The following is a 14,914-nucleotide window of genomic DNA, read 5'->3' on the forward strand; positions in this document are numbered from 1 at the left end:
CGTAGGACTTCATCTATGCCGTTCATTGTTTCTTCTAAATCCTTTTTACTCTCGGCTAGAATTACTATATCATCAGCAAATCGTAGCATCTTTATCTTTTCACCTTGTACTGTTACAGAACTAACAAGTAGCTGGAATACAGAGCTACATAAACACATTACATAATTTGGAGCTTATAGATTAATGATAAATAAAACAAATGTAACATTAAAAATGAATATGATAATATTTTAATAGATGTATATTAGATTATAAGAACATCCAAAAAAATTACAATGAAATTCTAAACCGTACAGTAAGAGTTGTAAATTGAGTCTTGCAAATATCATTTTTTCCACTTAAAAAACAAAAATTTGAAATAATATAAATCAAACTGTTTTTAACAAAATGATGCTGATACCAAAAAAGTTAAGATATTGCATTTCTATTATCAAAATCTGTTATTAATTTAGAAATTTCTTTAAAAAAATACATGTTAAATAAATGTAATAGACAATAGACATACAATAACATTGTATGTTTAAGTGTTTCATATAATAAGCAAAAATAAATAAAAATTTGTTACAAAACTTACCGGCACAATTTAATTTATTAAACAACAAATAATCATAACAATTGTATTATTTCTGTAAATGTTATATGTATTACATATATAAATGAAATCAGGCCAGTAAGAGTTTTGTAACAATTTTTTTCTTTATTTCTACTGAACAAATACTGCAACTGAGAGAACAACACCAGTGTTACCAGATGTCTGTCAGGGAATTATGGATCAGTATTGCCAAACTTATCAATTTTTCCTTGAAATTATGATACAATTTTTATTTTTTAAAAATAAAAATGCATGTTCGTTACTAAAACTGTAATCAAACAAAAATACTATTGTTATTATTTACTTTCAGTGTATATTTTTATGTTTTCTTTAAGTGTTAATTTTATTTTTATGTTTTATAATTTATTTTTATACAATATACTTTATTTTCGGAACTCAAGTGGGTCACTTGAAATTATTAAATGGGTCACCCGGTGACCCGCGGATCATAGGTTGCCGAGGCCTGTAATAAACCAATATATTTTTTCCAAAAAATAATGTGTCTAGTATGTATCAAAATAATAATTTTTTATTAAAATTATGCAAAATCATTAAAAATTATATATAAATAATTAATACAAACATATAACTGTGTGGATTATACATTAAATAATATCATTTGATACCTTTAACTGATTATTATGTAAAAAAATATATTTCAGCCTGTATCACACTTTCATATTTCTTTATGATAGGTGTATGTTTATGATCACAATTGTTAGTAACATGTCTTAACCTTGACCTTTGGGTTTTCTTAAAAAAAGAAAACAATTATTTTATTGATATTCATAAGATTTACTAATAAAAATATATGTTCAAACAATCTGTAAAAAAGAAGAAAGTGAAGATACTGGATGAAGAACATGAGAATGAATGAAAATGTATGTGAATATCAGAGGATTTATAATGTATGTTACAAGAATGCTAGAAATGTAGAGAAATAAGTTAGTCAAACCAAGAAAAGCAAAAGAAGTTTTGTTTTTATTCACTTATAAAGAAAATGATGTGAAGAGATAAATAGTTTTGGTCTAAAAAAAAGTGGCTTAAATGCAGTTGTATAAGCTACCTTGGATAGAGACAAAGAGAGACTGGTTGCATTTTAAACGCAGATGTGAAAGTATAAATTGAAGATTAAATGAATTTTGATTTGTAGAATAATCAAGTTTGATAAATGATGCAGAAGAAAAACTGGATAAGTAATACACAACATCATTTGAAAAGAAATGCTTATAAGAAAAAAAACACAAGCACTACCTGAAGAACATACCAGGCACTCACTACTAGTACATACATAATATATAACGTAGTTCATTACAATTTCTTACATTATTCTATTGTTTCGATTTCTGTATAAACTGTGTCATAAATGGATTGAATAATAATAGCGATTAATTTGGAAAAATCTACAAGTAATAAACAGCAGACAAGATGAGTATGGAAATAATTATATAAATAATCCAATAGAAAGAGCTTTTTATTCCAAACTCATTCCAAGTCTGGGGATATTCCTATTTCAAATTAACAATTAATTCATTCAATAATATACTTCTAAATACTGACATACAATTTACAGCAAAACTGAAGTTATTTAATGGTGTTTCGAGATCAGGATTAAGTTATATACATCAAGTCTGGGGATGCAAACAATAAGAGAATTTAGAGAAGCTTCTGAGTTTTTTTTTTTATTAAAATAATTTTCAATTTGCTCAGAAATTCTCTGAAATATTTCCCTCAACTGGAAACTGGAATTTTTCCTTTCTTCTTGCATATATTGCTATTACATTGAAAATATTTTTAACAAATTATGATATTAGCTACCACCAGTTATTTGAATTTTTTTTTAAAGTAGTTAATAACAAAAAAAAATATATATAATAGTTCGGTTAAGGTGAATGAATGTTACCGGATAGAAATGGCAAAATTTCCAACAATGAATTTTAGTGTCATCAATACGATAAATAAAACAAAGAAGATTGTTTTCTGTGAGTGTAAATGACTGTTCAAAATAATCACCAGCAGTTATTGTATGAAAGGCCCAGTATTGACTGGATAAGGTAAATAATAATTTTGATGGTTGGTGGATAAACTGGTTATTTAAAACTAAAACAGAAGTATTTACTTAAATAAAAATTAACATCAACATCACTATTGTGTTTATTGGATAATAGTAAAAAAAACAGGAGGATGTTTTTCTATGTGTTGGTGTCTGGTGATAGTTTTCTGCTGGATAGCCTGGAAATATAGATATGAACTAATTAAAGAATTTAATTTATGAAATGAGTCTTGTTTTAATGTTATATGCTAGTTAATTTTGGACTTTTATCAGCAGTAGAGTCTTAAGAAGAATTTTTTTTCAAAACCTTTATTATTGCTTAGTTTATAGATTTAAAATTTTTCCTGCAACTCCTCAGTCACATGACCTTGAGAAGTGTGCTGGTCTGTTAAATGTTATTTAGTAAGAAATAGAACTTAATAAAGCACTTTTATTATTCCGTCCCCCGACTGCCTGTATTGTCCCGGTGTACGAGACGACACTGAGCACACCTATTTCAAATATGCGCGGTGGGCGGCAGATCGAGAGACACTAGAGGCGGCTCTCGGAGCACTGAGTCCCCACAACGTGGTTGCGATGATGCTCCGTGCCCTGAGCAGCTGGGAAAGTGTAGCCCGATTAGTCGGCAACATTCTCAGGGCCAAAAAGGTTGACCTGGATAGTGCTGAAAATTAGGTAGCACCTAATCAGGCTAGTATAGGAGAACTCGACCGGAATTAATGTGTTAAACGGTTCCCGGTCGAGTCCTGGTAGAAGAGGGGGGTAGTTTTAGTCGGTAGTCTGCTGATAGTGATTGGATAATACCATCAGCGGGAGCCCGACACTCCGTGCGTAAATGCATTTCCACCTCCCTCCGCAAAAAAAAAAAAAAAAATATTATTCTTTTGGGCAAGCCCAGTAAAAAGCATGCTGACCGGCCCAAATGCAAGGCGCAGGAGCTATAACTATTGTTCTGACATGCGTTGTATACGGGAACATGAACTATTGAATACTATGGGTGAGATATATGAATGAAAGACAAAATACCAGACATGAAAATTTATGAACTGCTAGATGTTAACGGCCATTGTCTCCCGCCTGCAGCTCTACCTGATTGTCACCCTCAATAACAGGCGTTATCTTATCGCTCGAGCTTGTGACGTACCGACGGACCAAGCGGCATGTATCTAGGAACACAGCCTTCTGCATTGGTCGGAACAGATTTGCTGGTATTCCAGCGGATCTTAATGAATCATGTGCAGATAACGTGGAATCTCTCCCATCGCGCCCAAAACCACCGGGACTACCATTACGCTCTTCTAGTCCCAAATCTCCTTGACTTGATCTGCAAGATCCCTATACTTCACTATTTTTTCCGTGTACTTCCTCACTATGTTGGTGGACAATGGAATTGTGACATCAATCAAGAAGGTGATCTTCTCTTGCTTCTTGGTCAGAACGATGTCTGGTCTATTATGCTCCACTGTCCGGTCCGTTAGAACAGTACGATCGTAGTACAGTCTATACCAATCGTCTTCTAATACAGACTGAGGAGCATACTTAAAATACGAGACTGAAACGGCAAAGAGACCTAGGTCTAAAGCGAGCCTCTGGTGAAGCATCTTCGCCACGTTGTTATGTCGGACTGTATATTCCCTCGGAGCTAAAAACTGACACCCACTAACGATATGTCCGATGGACTCGTTGGTCGATTCACAAAGACGGCACAGGTCAATGGTCACAGAAGGATCCTTAACGACATGCTTTCTATAGCTGAGTGTGCTGACGACCCTATCCTGTATAGCAAATACAAGGCCCTCCGTCTCAGCAAACAACTCGGCATACTCCAGCCAGGCCACAGACCCATCTCGATCAACTGCTTTATCCATAAGCGCCGCATAGTACCTCCCGTGCAACTCCCTCGAACGCCACCTATTCATCACACTGATCTCGGAGAAGGTATCCTCAAGGGGCTGGAATTTCTCATCACTGAGGCGCAGTGGGGTTAGATTATTGTCACTTTTTACTATAATCCCATGGAGCAAGCTGGACCGACTCATCTCTAGGAAGTATTTCCGGAGATTCAGCAGCTGTTTTGCATGAACCTACCGCAAATCCACAACGCCTCTTTCTCCCCTGTTCCTGGACAGGTGCCGCTCGACGGAGCTGCGCGGGTGATGGGAGCATTTTATCAGCATCTTTCTTAATTTTATCTGATTCTTTACTTTTTTCCTTTTCGCTTGTGGCGAATCGGAGGTTTCTAAACGGGGGTGTTTACGTGCACCCTCTGCCACGTATGATTGTTCAAGTATGTTCATTTGTGATTTTCCCTTCTGTAGCAAGGCTAGCCGCCGGGGTACACCCCTACTCAAGGGCTACTAACCTTGGAGGTCCGATCAGGTACTCCGGAGGAACCGGCATATGTCCTGGCAGAGAGCGGATGCGCAATCTCTGCACTGACTCCAGGCTCCTACTCACCGAAGCTTTCAGAGTTCCCATGCACCGATATACATGGGCACCATTGCTACATGCTTGCCATCGCAGGGGGCATGTGGACGACGGAAGAGTCTCCGTTACACCTGCAATAACATTGACCCAAGCCACCACATCGCCAGCTCTAAATATGGTATGTGACCACTTCCTAATCGTTTAATTGTTCATATCCTGCAGGTGGCCGAAAAATCCAATCCGTCTGGTGACCCGTAGATGGAACCAGGTCAAAAGAGTAACATATCCGAGGAATTTACTCGGAACCCTGTTAGCCAGCTATGTGTATTGTACATAAGTACAGCTGTTGCCGCCCTGGACGTGGAACATATATATTGTATTCCAGACGTGGGGATTATCTACCTCAGGGCATTATTTTTTTTTTTTTTTGTTATTATTATTATTAATTTTCTTTTTCAGTCTGGAATATAATAATACATTATAGAGATTATGACTTTATAATTTAAATTATAAATTTAAAAACATAAATTATTAGAGCAAAAATAGATTTGATTAAAATGCATATTAATTATTTAAATGTAAACATATGAAATAATGTTAAAGTAAATACATTAAATATACAAAAACTTCCATAATATTATTAAAAATTAGGAAGCACAATTGAAAATTATTTTCAGCACATATTTTTGCACAAATTGAACGAGATGGAGAAAAATTAGACCTTTTTTAGTAATATTTAAAACGTCATGGATGCAATAATATTGCTTACATAAAAGAAAATTTCTACATTATATTTTAAATATGTTGGTGAGAAGATTTTTGAAATGGTTAGGTAACACTGGTATACAAAATTTGATTTATTTTTGGTCCCAGAAGTGTAAATGGGTGAATCCCACTTACAAGGAAAACAGCAGTAATTGGTTACACCAAGCTGAAGACTTAGCAGCAGAGGAATTACCTTCAAGTCACCACAGATATTCCACTGAAATACTTCATACTTTATTTTATCAAGAAGAAGTTTCATGATCATGTTTTCAGATCCTTAGCGTAAACTAGTGGTACTGACGGAAACCCATTCCAATGTGCAGAAGTATGACTTTCAGACCAACTTTAGGCGGATCAATAAACAAACGCCATTCCTCTGTTTTGTACTTGACCAAATGATTCCATTATAGAAAAAACATTATTAAAAAAACACTTCCATATTCAAATACAAAGAAATTCTTGAAATCATTATGCCTTAATCTAAAAACACATTTTTTTTATTTTGTGGTAGAGGAGGTTCCGTAGTCTTTTAGTCATGAGCTTCCTTTTTTGATAAATTCAGATCTTGTTCAAGGTCATTGAGATCCCCTTGTGTTAGTAAATGTGATTTATTAGATGAACACAAAGGTTCATAGTTTGGATCAACCCTTATCCTCTGCCAAATCTTTGTGTTGTTGATCATCACTAAGTATGATATTTTCTGGTGGTTTAGGAACAGGAAGTTCTTCACTGTTAGCTAGAGGCTTCATGACAGTTACTAAATTAGGGTATGAAATAGTGTGCATTGATTATGAACTAATACTTGTAGTATTAGTCACAAAAAGTAAACAATCGGTGTCATGATCTTTTGGTTCCCGCCAAATCATTGGAATAGCAAAATTCATGTCCCAAGAACCTTTGACCAGCTTTTAAGGAGGCTGGCACAAGTAGCACAACAAATGTGAAGGGCCCAATCAAAGGCATTGGACCCAAATGTCTTGATCCCAATTTTTTAGCCAAAATAAAGCTCATAATGATGAGAGGAGTAAAATGCATACGAAATTTAAATGTTACCGCACTACAAATGTAGCAGAAGCTGTCTGGGGATTTAGACAATTTCTAGGCATTTTGCAAACTTTCACAATAAACAAACACTACAAAAAATATTCACATGTCTTGAATTCAGATGAAATGTAAATTTAGAATACGTCGTAACTGAGAAAATTTTTACTGAACTAACGATATCAGCACATACACACAAAAGATGTATAGATGTCAACAGAGTGAACATTGAACCTAGACTGGCTATTACTTGAACCAGTAACTCTGACATTATAATCAAAACAGATGTCCATTGCTTGTGACAACACTTTGACAAAAAATGATGACTAAGTCTGTAAGAAACCAATCTTCTGACTAGAATCGCATTATCCAGCAGTTATGACTAATCGTATTGTTCTATGCCATTGCAGACCTTCTTTCATAACAAACTAATCATTTTTAAATGCTTAATCAATACAATTTTTTTTATTCACTTATGTATTATAAATGCACAATATCATAACATAACTGCATAACTTCCAAAACATATAAAACACAGAACAGGGTGTAACTTGAAAGCTAAGGGTGATTGAACAGTTTTGAATTCAAAGGGAAAAACATAAAGAAAGCATTTTATACTTGATGTGGAACAAAATTTTGTATACCAGTGTAATTTACCATACGTTTAACTTATTTCATTTAAGTAACACATGAATTATAAATTTCTTAATCATTTAATTATGGAACATAATCTTTTTATATTGATGTTAAAATGTACAGAGATATTTTTCATTTTATACCTAAATGAAAAAAAATCCCTTTCAGCACGCTGGAAAGTGGAGGTACTCATCGATGATAAGTAGGGAGTAAAAAATATTTCCACCTTAAAGTTAAGAAAAACATCAAATTTACTCAATACGACAATGGTTGCATGTGAAAGATGACAAGCCACATTTTCTTACAATTCCAGCAAAACTTTGGTCATTCCTTGCCGTAAGGGTTGGTCATATCAAAAATTGTTTCAGTCGAAAGTTTTACGTAATGTTTAGAGGACTAACGACCACTTTTAACCGATTCAATATTGTTCCTATTAAGGGAGGTATGATTTTTGTTGTCTTCGAAACCCCATTTTTTCCACCCCCTGAGCCAATGGTTGGTGATATCAAAATACTTTACTTACATAAGTTTTAGGCCTTTATCTAAAGAATATTTGAAACTAAACGAATTCGATATTTTGCTTAATAGAAAAGTTATAGCGATATTTTGTTTTTTCGAAGGAGCCCTCCCATTAAAAAATTTGCCCATTAACAAATTCGACCGAGATTTTGGGTCGTTTTATTTTATGTATCAATTTGAAAGTGATTGGCGCAAAATTACAGCAGTTATCGTCTCCACAAAAAAGTGAAATATATATATATATATATATGTGTGTGTGTGTGTGTGCATGTGTGTGTTTTTGTGTGTTTAAACTTTTGAAGGGGTCTGGGATGTGAAACGCGAAGATATGTCGAAATTTTCCGGAAGTTGAATCACGGCATCAATTACAATAGATAGCTTTCTTGTGAAATCTACCTATAAGTTAATTAAATATAAATTTAAAAAAATATTTTTACACTACGTATGTAATGTGTTCAATATATAATTTAACTATAAGCAAGATAAAAATTAAAATAATTATTTATTAAGTCTTAAATCTGTGAAACATTAAATTATAGGTAAAACCTAAATAAATCTTATCAAATACGTTTATGTAGACATATTTATAGTTATTCGGTAAAAATAAATAACAGTATAACATGAATCTTTATGGTTGAAAATAAATAAATAGTTATATAGTTTAACGTTTCACGTCATTTTATATTTATATTATACAAAAAAAAAAATCTCTTGAAAGTTTTAATTTACGGTGTTCGAATGTAAAATTACATATACGTAATATACGTATACGGATGGAACATCAAATAAAGTAATGCTATAAAATTATTGGATGTAACAAGAAGGGGATCTTCGCGTATAATATTTCAACAGGAAGATTGATTTACTTAGTAGAATAATTAATTAACGAAGCAATTCTGATTCAACTATTTTTTGGACTCTCCATTTTTCAGAACTCGAAATATAACTTATAATGAATGATATAAATATATATGAAGTGTAACAAAAAAGAAGAGAATTTTATTTTATCAAAAGGAATACACTTATTCTTCTAAAATTATATCCTTTTGAAAGTAGCCCGGTAGAGACACAGTAAGCCAGCATTTCTTCCGATCCGAAAAATAGTTGTGGAAAGCATTTTTTCTGAAAGCCTTTATTCACTTAGCGATTTATTTCTGTATTTCATCATCGTCGCAAACTGGTGTGATTTAAAATCCAGGATTTGATGGGCATCTTTGTGGTTGTTTTCTTCAAATTGCTTCACGTAAATAGCGTTAAAGTATTAACTAGTACCATTTTTTGACCGTATAATCTTGGGTTAAGAATTCGTAATGGACGATGCCATTGCAATTGAAAGAAAACAGTAAAAAGTACCTTAACAATCGATAAAATTTGCTGTGTTTTTACGGTATTGGTTCTTTAGGAAACTAATACTGGGATGATTATACCTTCCTTTCAATAACATAAACGTACGCCCTCGTTTTTTTACCTGATGCACGTTTATATAATTCTGAGTCATCAGCGATACCAGCTAACAATTTTTCTGCAATCTTGTTTTTGTTGAAAATTCAAAAGATAATAGTGATTCGACAATTACTGATCACAATTTCCTTTATTTGACAATGTTTTCATCAGTTGTTGATGTTACTGGACGTCCAATGCTTTTGTCGTCTTCATCGTCTTCACGCCCTTTTTTAAACTGTTTGTATCACTCATTTGGGCTTGGGGTTGACATAAGATCCTCACAAAAAGTCTTCTGTAACATCTTTACCAGATGATTCTGTATCAGATCTTTACCATTTTTAACGAAAAATGTTATGCAAATTTTTTGTTCCATCATTTTCAAACAAAATAAATACGAAATAAAATATGTTCTAATTACACGACTGCCAAATTTGAACCACCCATCTAATATAACTGAAAATATTAATATGCATTAAAGACATTATTAATAAAACTTAGAAAAAAGACGAACTCTGTTGAAAAGACAAGCGCCCAGAATCAAATAATTCTTGTTATTTTTTGATTATGTCTCGATTGTGTTATCCCTTTTTAACTAATTTTTAACGTAGCATCAGGTATGATCTTTAGAAAAAGAAACATTCACTGAAAAATACTTGTAATTCCGAAGTAATAACAATGAAAGATTTGATGAAGCGTGACTGACGATAACTCTTGGATATAATATTAATTATGATAATAAAAACTTAATAAAATCATACTTATAAAATTATGCTCAAAAGTCCTTGTGATCAGATCTTATATAAATATATATTTTTTTTAAGTTACCATCATTATTTTGATATGAGGTGAAACTTTTTCTAAGTTTTACGACAGTAAAATTAATAACATATTTTGTTTACAATAACAAATTTCGAGGCTCATATTTAATAAAAAGATTGCAGACTGTGTAGAGATTATTTCAAGGAATATAAAATAAAACATCCTTTTTAATGTATATAAACAGTTTACATAGGAAAAAAACCTTATTTACACTAATTTTTTTTTTTTAATACGTTTTCAGAATTATAACTTCTTAAAAGATCCAAAGGTAAACTGGAAAAACGACTTCAGTTTTAAATGATTGTTGATATCCAATCCAAGCTTATTTTTAAGTTGAAGATTGTGCGGTAATGGAAGTAATAATAATATCTTTACAATTTATTTCCAGTAGATTATCCGCTTCTAAGGTGTCTTCTATGGTGTCAATCAAAAACGAAATGAAAAAAAAATTAAAAAAATATATATATATATCAAATATTGCAATTTTTCTCTATCAAAAATACGAATTCTATCTTCAAAACAAGTAAAATAGTAAAAACCGTATATCTAATTGGGTAGAAATCTTGCTCTCTATCAGAGGATCTGAAGCTATAAATGTTAAATTCTGAAATATTCTATTTGATCTTTTTCATTTCTCCGGCTTCCAGTAACAAATATTTTGACTAGATACTCTATTACCGATTGGTACGTCAGAACTTATTAAAAATAACTGAAACTGAGTGATATTCTAATTTTATTTCCAATAAATATTTTTTTCAAGGATCGGTAAATAATTTTAAAATGTTAAAGCGGTCGACCATTGGAATCGGCAAATTAAATTGGCATCAAATTAAATTCTCGTTATAACATGAAAATTCAACAAATTTTACAACTAATAGAGAACGTATCAATCAGTCTGGGCTGTCTTTTAAACAAATGTTCTGACCCCATTCTTCAGTAAATGTTTTTGGAATTAGCTTACTCAGATTCATACGAAAAAAAAACATGAAAAATATCCAAGTAAAATTTTTATTATTTTGTAAGAAACATAATTTTAATTTCAAATTTATGTTCCCGTCATCATTACTGACCAGATTATTTTTCATGATTTACCAATTTAAGTTTTATTTTAGAAAAATATTTTATATATTTAATTACTTTATATAAAGACAATTATATAGGAAATAAAATTTTAAAGGTGATTCATAGAGAATAATTGGTTAAATAATGAAGCACCTTCTACTAGAAAAGAAAATTTAATGATTTTATCCCTGGTAAATTAGGAGTATTTAAGAAATAAATTTTAACGGATAAAAATGATGTCAAATAAAAGTTTTAAAATTTTGAAGGAAGATATTCTTAAAAATTTGATTTGTGGTTCACTTCTATCTATCTTTTCAGGAACAACTTAATTTTTTTAATCATTCATTTCCTAATTATCTTTTAAATTATCAATTTATTTAATTAGTACACCTTAATGCTTGTAATTAGTAAAAGAATTAGCTACGGACATTTTAAAAATCCGTTGTGGTTTCATTGAACTCAGAACTTATTTATCACTCTGAATCATATTGGAAGGACTCTTTAGGTTCTTTATTAAGATTGAATTGTGATAATACCATTCCAATGTGTGATTATTTTTCCCAGATTCAAAATTTTGAAACTGACTTTTGTCCGCCAATTCATTACTAAGCAAAATCTTTTCTCTCGTTTCATTATCATACAGGCAGGTGTACGGTTGTATATCCTCATGGAGTTTTGTGGTGTCAGTCAATAAACATAAGACGAATCAACAAAAACTTTAAAAACCATCCGACATCATAGACATGTTCTAAATTTTATCGCGTCCAATACCATCTACCAACAATGGGTTGGTAGGTCTACCAACGATCGCACCTTTGTCCTTCATTATGGAGAGCAGCATGCTGTGTAATTAGTTAAGGAATTGAAGCATAACTTTGTACCCGTAAACTGTAGGACTTTAAAAATAACTCTGCTAGCTGTTAACTGATTCTCCACCGAAAAAGGAGGTAGAGTTTAGTAAAAAATTCAATCAATGTTTTTAATGAATTGTTGAAATAATCACTAGAATTTGAGTTTGTATATTAATTAAATTTTAAATAAAAATAATCACAAAAATTTCTCAATTAATTTTTACTTTCTTGTACAAAGTAAAGGAAGTATTGAGATCACGAAAATTTTCGGTTTTAAGATTTCAACGGAAATATCCATTTTGACCATCCCTGAATCCATTTTGACTAGTTTCAGAACGTACATATATATAACTCAAAAACGATTAGCCGCCGAATGTTGATATTTTCGATTTAGAACTGTTGTAACATCTAGTTGTGCACCTTCACTTTTGATTGCAATTAACTTGACCAGAAGTGTCTAAAAAAGCCCAAAGTCTAAAAACTTTGGATTTTGGACTTTTTCTTAACTGCAGTAAAAAGCCATCGTTGAGAGTTCAACGATATATCATAAGTGGTACTTAATTATATCATAAGTGTATCATAAGTGGTATTTAATTTCATTGATTCCAGAGTTATAGCCGGATGAAATTTTAATTAATGAAATATTTGGATCTTACAAGGGGAAGGCACCCAAATACATATACATATATCCAAATACATATATTTTGACTTCATATACATATTTTTTTTTTTTTACTTTTTTTTCTAATTTAAATATATTGATTTATTAATAATTATTAATCTCTGATTGTAAAAAACAAAGTACAATAAATAATAATTCAATAATAACAATAAAAAAAAGTATGGCAAAAATCAAAAGTTATTACTGAAATAAAATTTTATTTACTTTTTATTTTAATTCAAAAATTTTTACAGAGGTTAATAATTATTAATAAATCTTATATAGTTGAGTTAAAATAAAAAGTTAAAAAAAATATATGTATATGAAGTCAGATTAGAACCAATGTGTGCATAGTTACACATCCGACATGTTCTCACTTACACCATATAACTATTTGAGCGACATGAAACAAAATTAATATAAAATGATGATACGATCACACAAAAAAATGTGATGCAATGTGGTGTTCACCGCAATGCAACTGTGTAACTGTGTACTTTATTAAAGAATTGGAGGAACGTATCTCACTTTCAAGTGAAGTAAGTTTAAATGAAGTGCAGCAAAAAGTGTGCATATGTAATTTAATAGGCATACAAGGAAGTCATGTGATTTCCACATCAGATTTTTTTTACAACAACTTGCAGACCTCAGATGACTACTTTCCATCAATATTGATAGAAGGATCCAGACGGGAAAATAATAAACAAATTAGAAAACAAGTATGTCGTTGAAAGATTTCCCACTAGTTAATTATTTAACAATGGAAATAAAGAAGAGCTTTTGAAATCAAATATAAACGACAATAAATTTTTTAAAAAGTTATTCTACTTTGAACATGCTTGAGTTATTAATTAGTGGTTGAGAAACTTTAGTCTCTCAACAAATTTTCAAAATGTGATTAAGATCATAGAGCTAGCTAAAGACCAGATAATTATTAAATAAACATGAAAATAAAAAAGTTGAAAGTTTTAGGTAATAAATTAAGAAAGTTTATTGTTTAACAAATATTAAAAGGGTGAAGATGAAATTTGTAATGATGTCAAGAAATAATTATTAAAAATCATTTTAAGAGACCAAATTATTATTATTAACCTCACTAACCATCATCTCAACTTGCTCGCAAAGAAACAGCTGGCCAACTTACCATCTCTAAAGCATCCTTTAGGTATTCAGCAAAAATGACAAAGGAACTAATTTTATGGTACATAAAATATCCTATTAAAAAAGTGGTTCTCAAAAATGGAAACAATGGCAAATGCAACCATTTATAGAGGTAATTGTAAGTGATTAATGAAAATATGTTAGGGCCAAACCCGTGTCTCTTCACATAAAGCAAAATGATGAAAACCAAGAGATAAAGACAGAGATGAGTCTTACCAAATAAATCGGCCTTGAATAGAGATGTTCACAGAAAGGTTAATTCCTCAATTCTCGTAGAAAATATAATGCGGCCCCTTATCGGACGCTTTCCTTGTCTCCAAAGTTCTCTTCAAAATTTGAATCAATAAAATTTTTAATTATTTGAAGTTGACAAGTTTTTCAAGAACCCATTTACAGTTGATTTATGATGGACGTGAATGTTGATATAGGAACAGATTATCATTTTTGAGATTTTGCAGGATAAACTGAGAACTAATGTGGATCAGAAATTTTATTAAATGAAAGGAATTCCAGATTTCTACACTACAGTTATAAACTGTAGAAAAATAGGCAAAGAGGATATCATTAATTCATTTGATGACTTCTGCTGACACTTCGTTACAACCTAGTGCTAACTGCTTATTTATATATTTTGTGCATCTGGAAATTTTCTTTTGCATTTATAAAAGAGATCTCAAGATCACTGCAAATTAAAAAATAGTTTAATATTAAAATTGCTGATAATTCGATAAAAATTACTGATAAACATAATGAACTGTAAAAAAAATCTGAAGTAATTTCACGAAAAATGTTTGTGTACTTATCACTAAATTATGGACCGAATCATAATTGCTCTACATTCAGAACCTTAACTCAAAAGACCTGTTATATAGATCCCCTTCAGT

The sequence above is a fragment of the Lycorma delicatula genome, chromosome 1 (genome assembly GCF_047948215.1).
Source record: "Lycorma delicatula isolate Av1 chromosome 1, ASM4794821v1, whole genome shotgun sequence".
Lineage (NCBI taxonomy): Eukaryota > Metazoa > Arthropoda > Insecta > Hemiptera > Fulgoridae > Lycorma > Lycorma delicatula.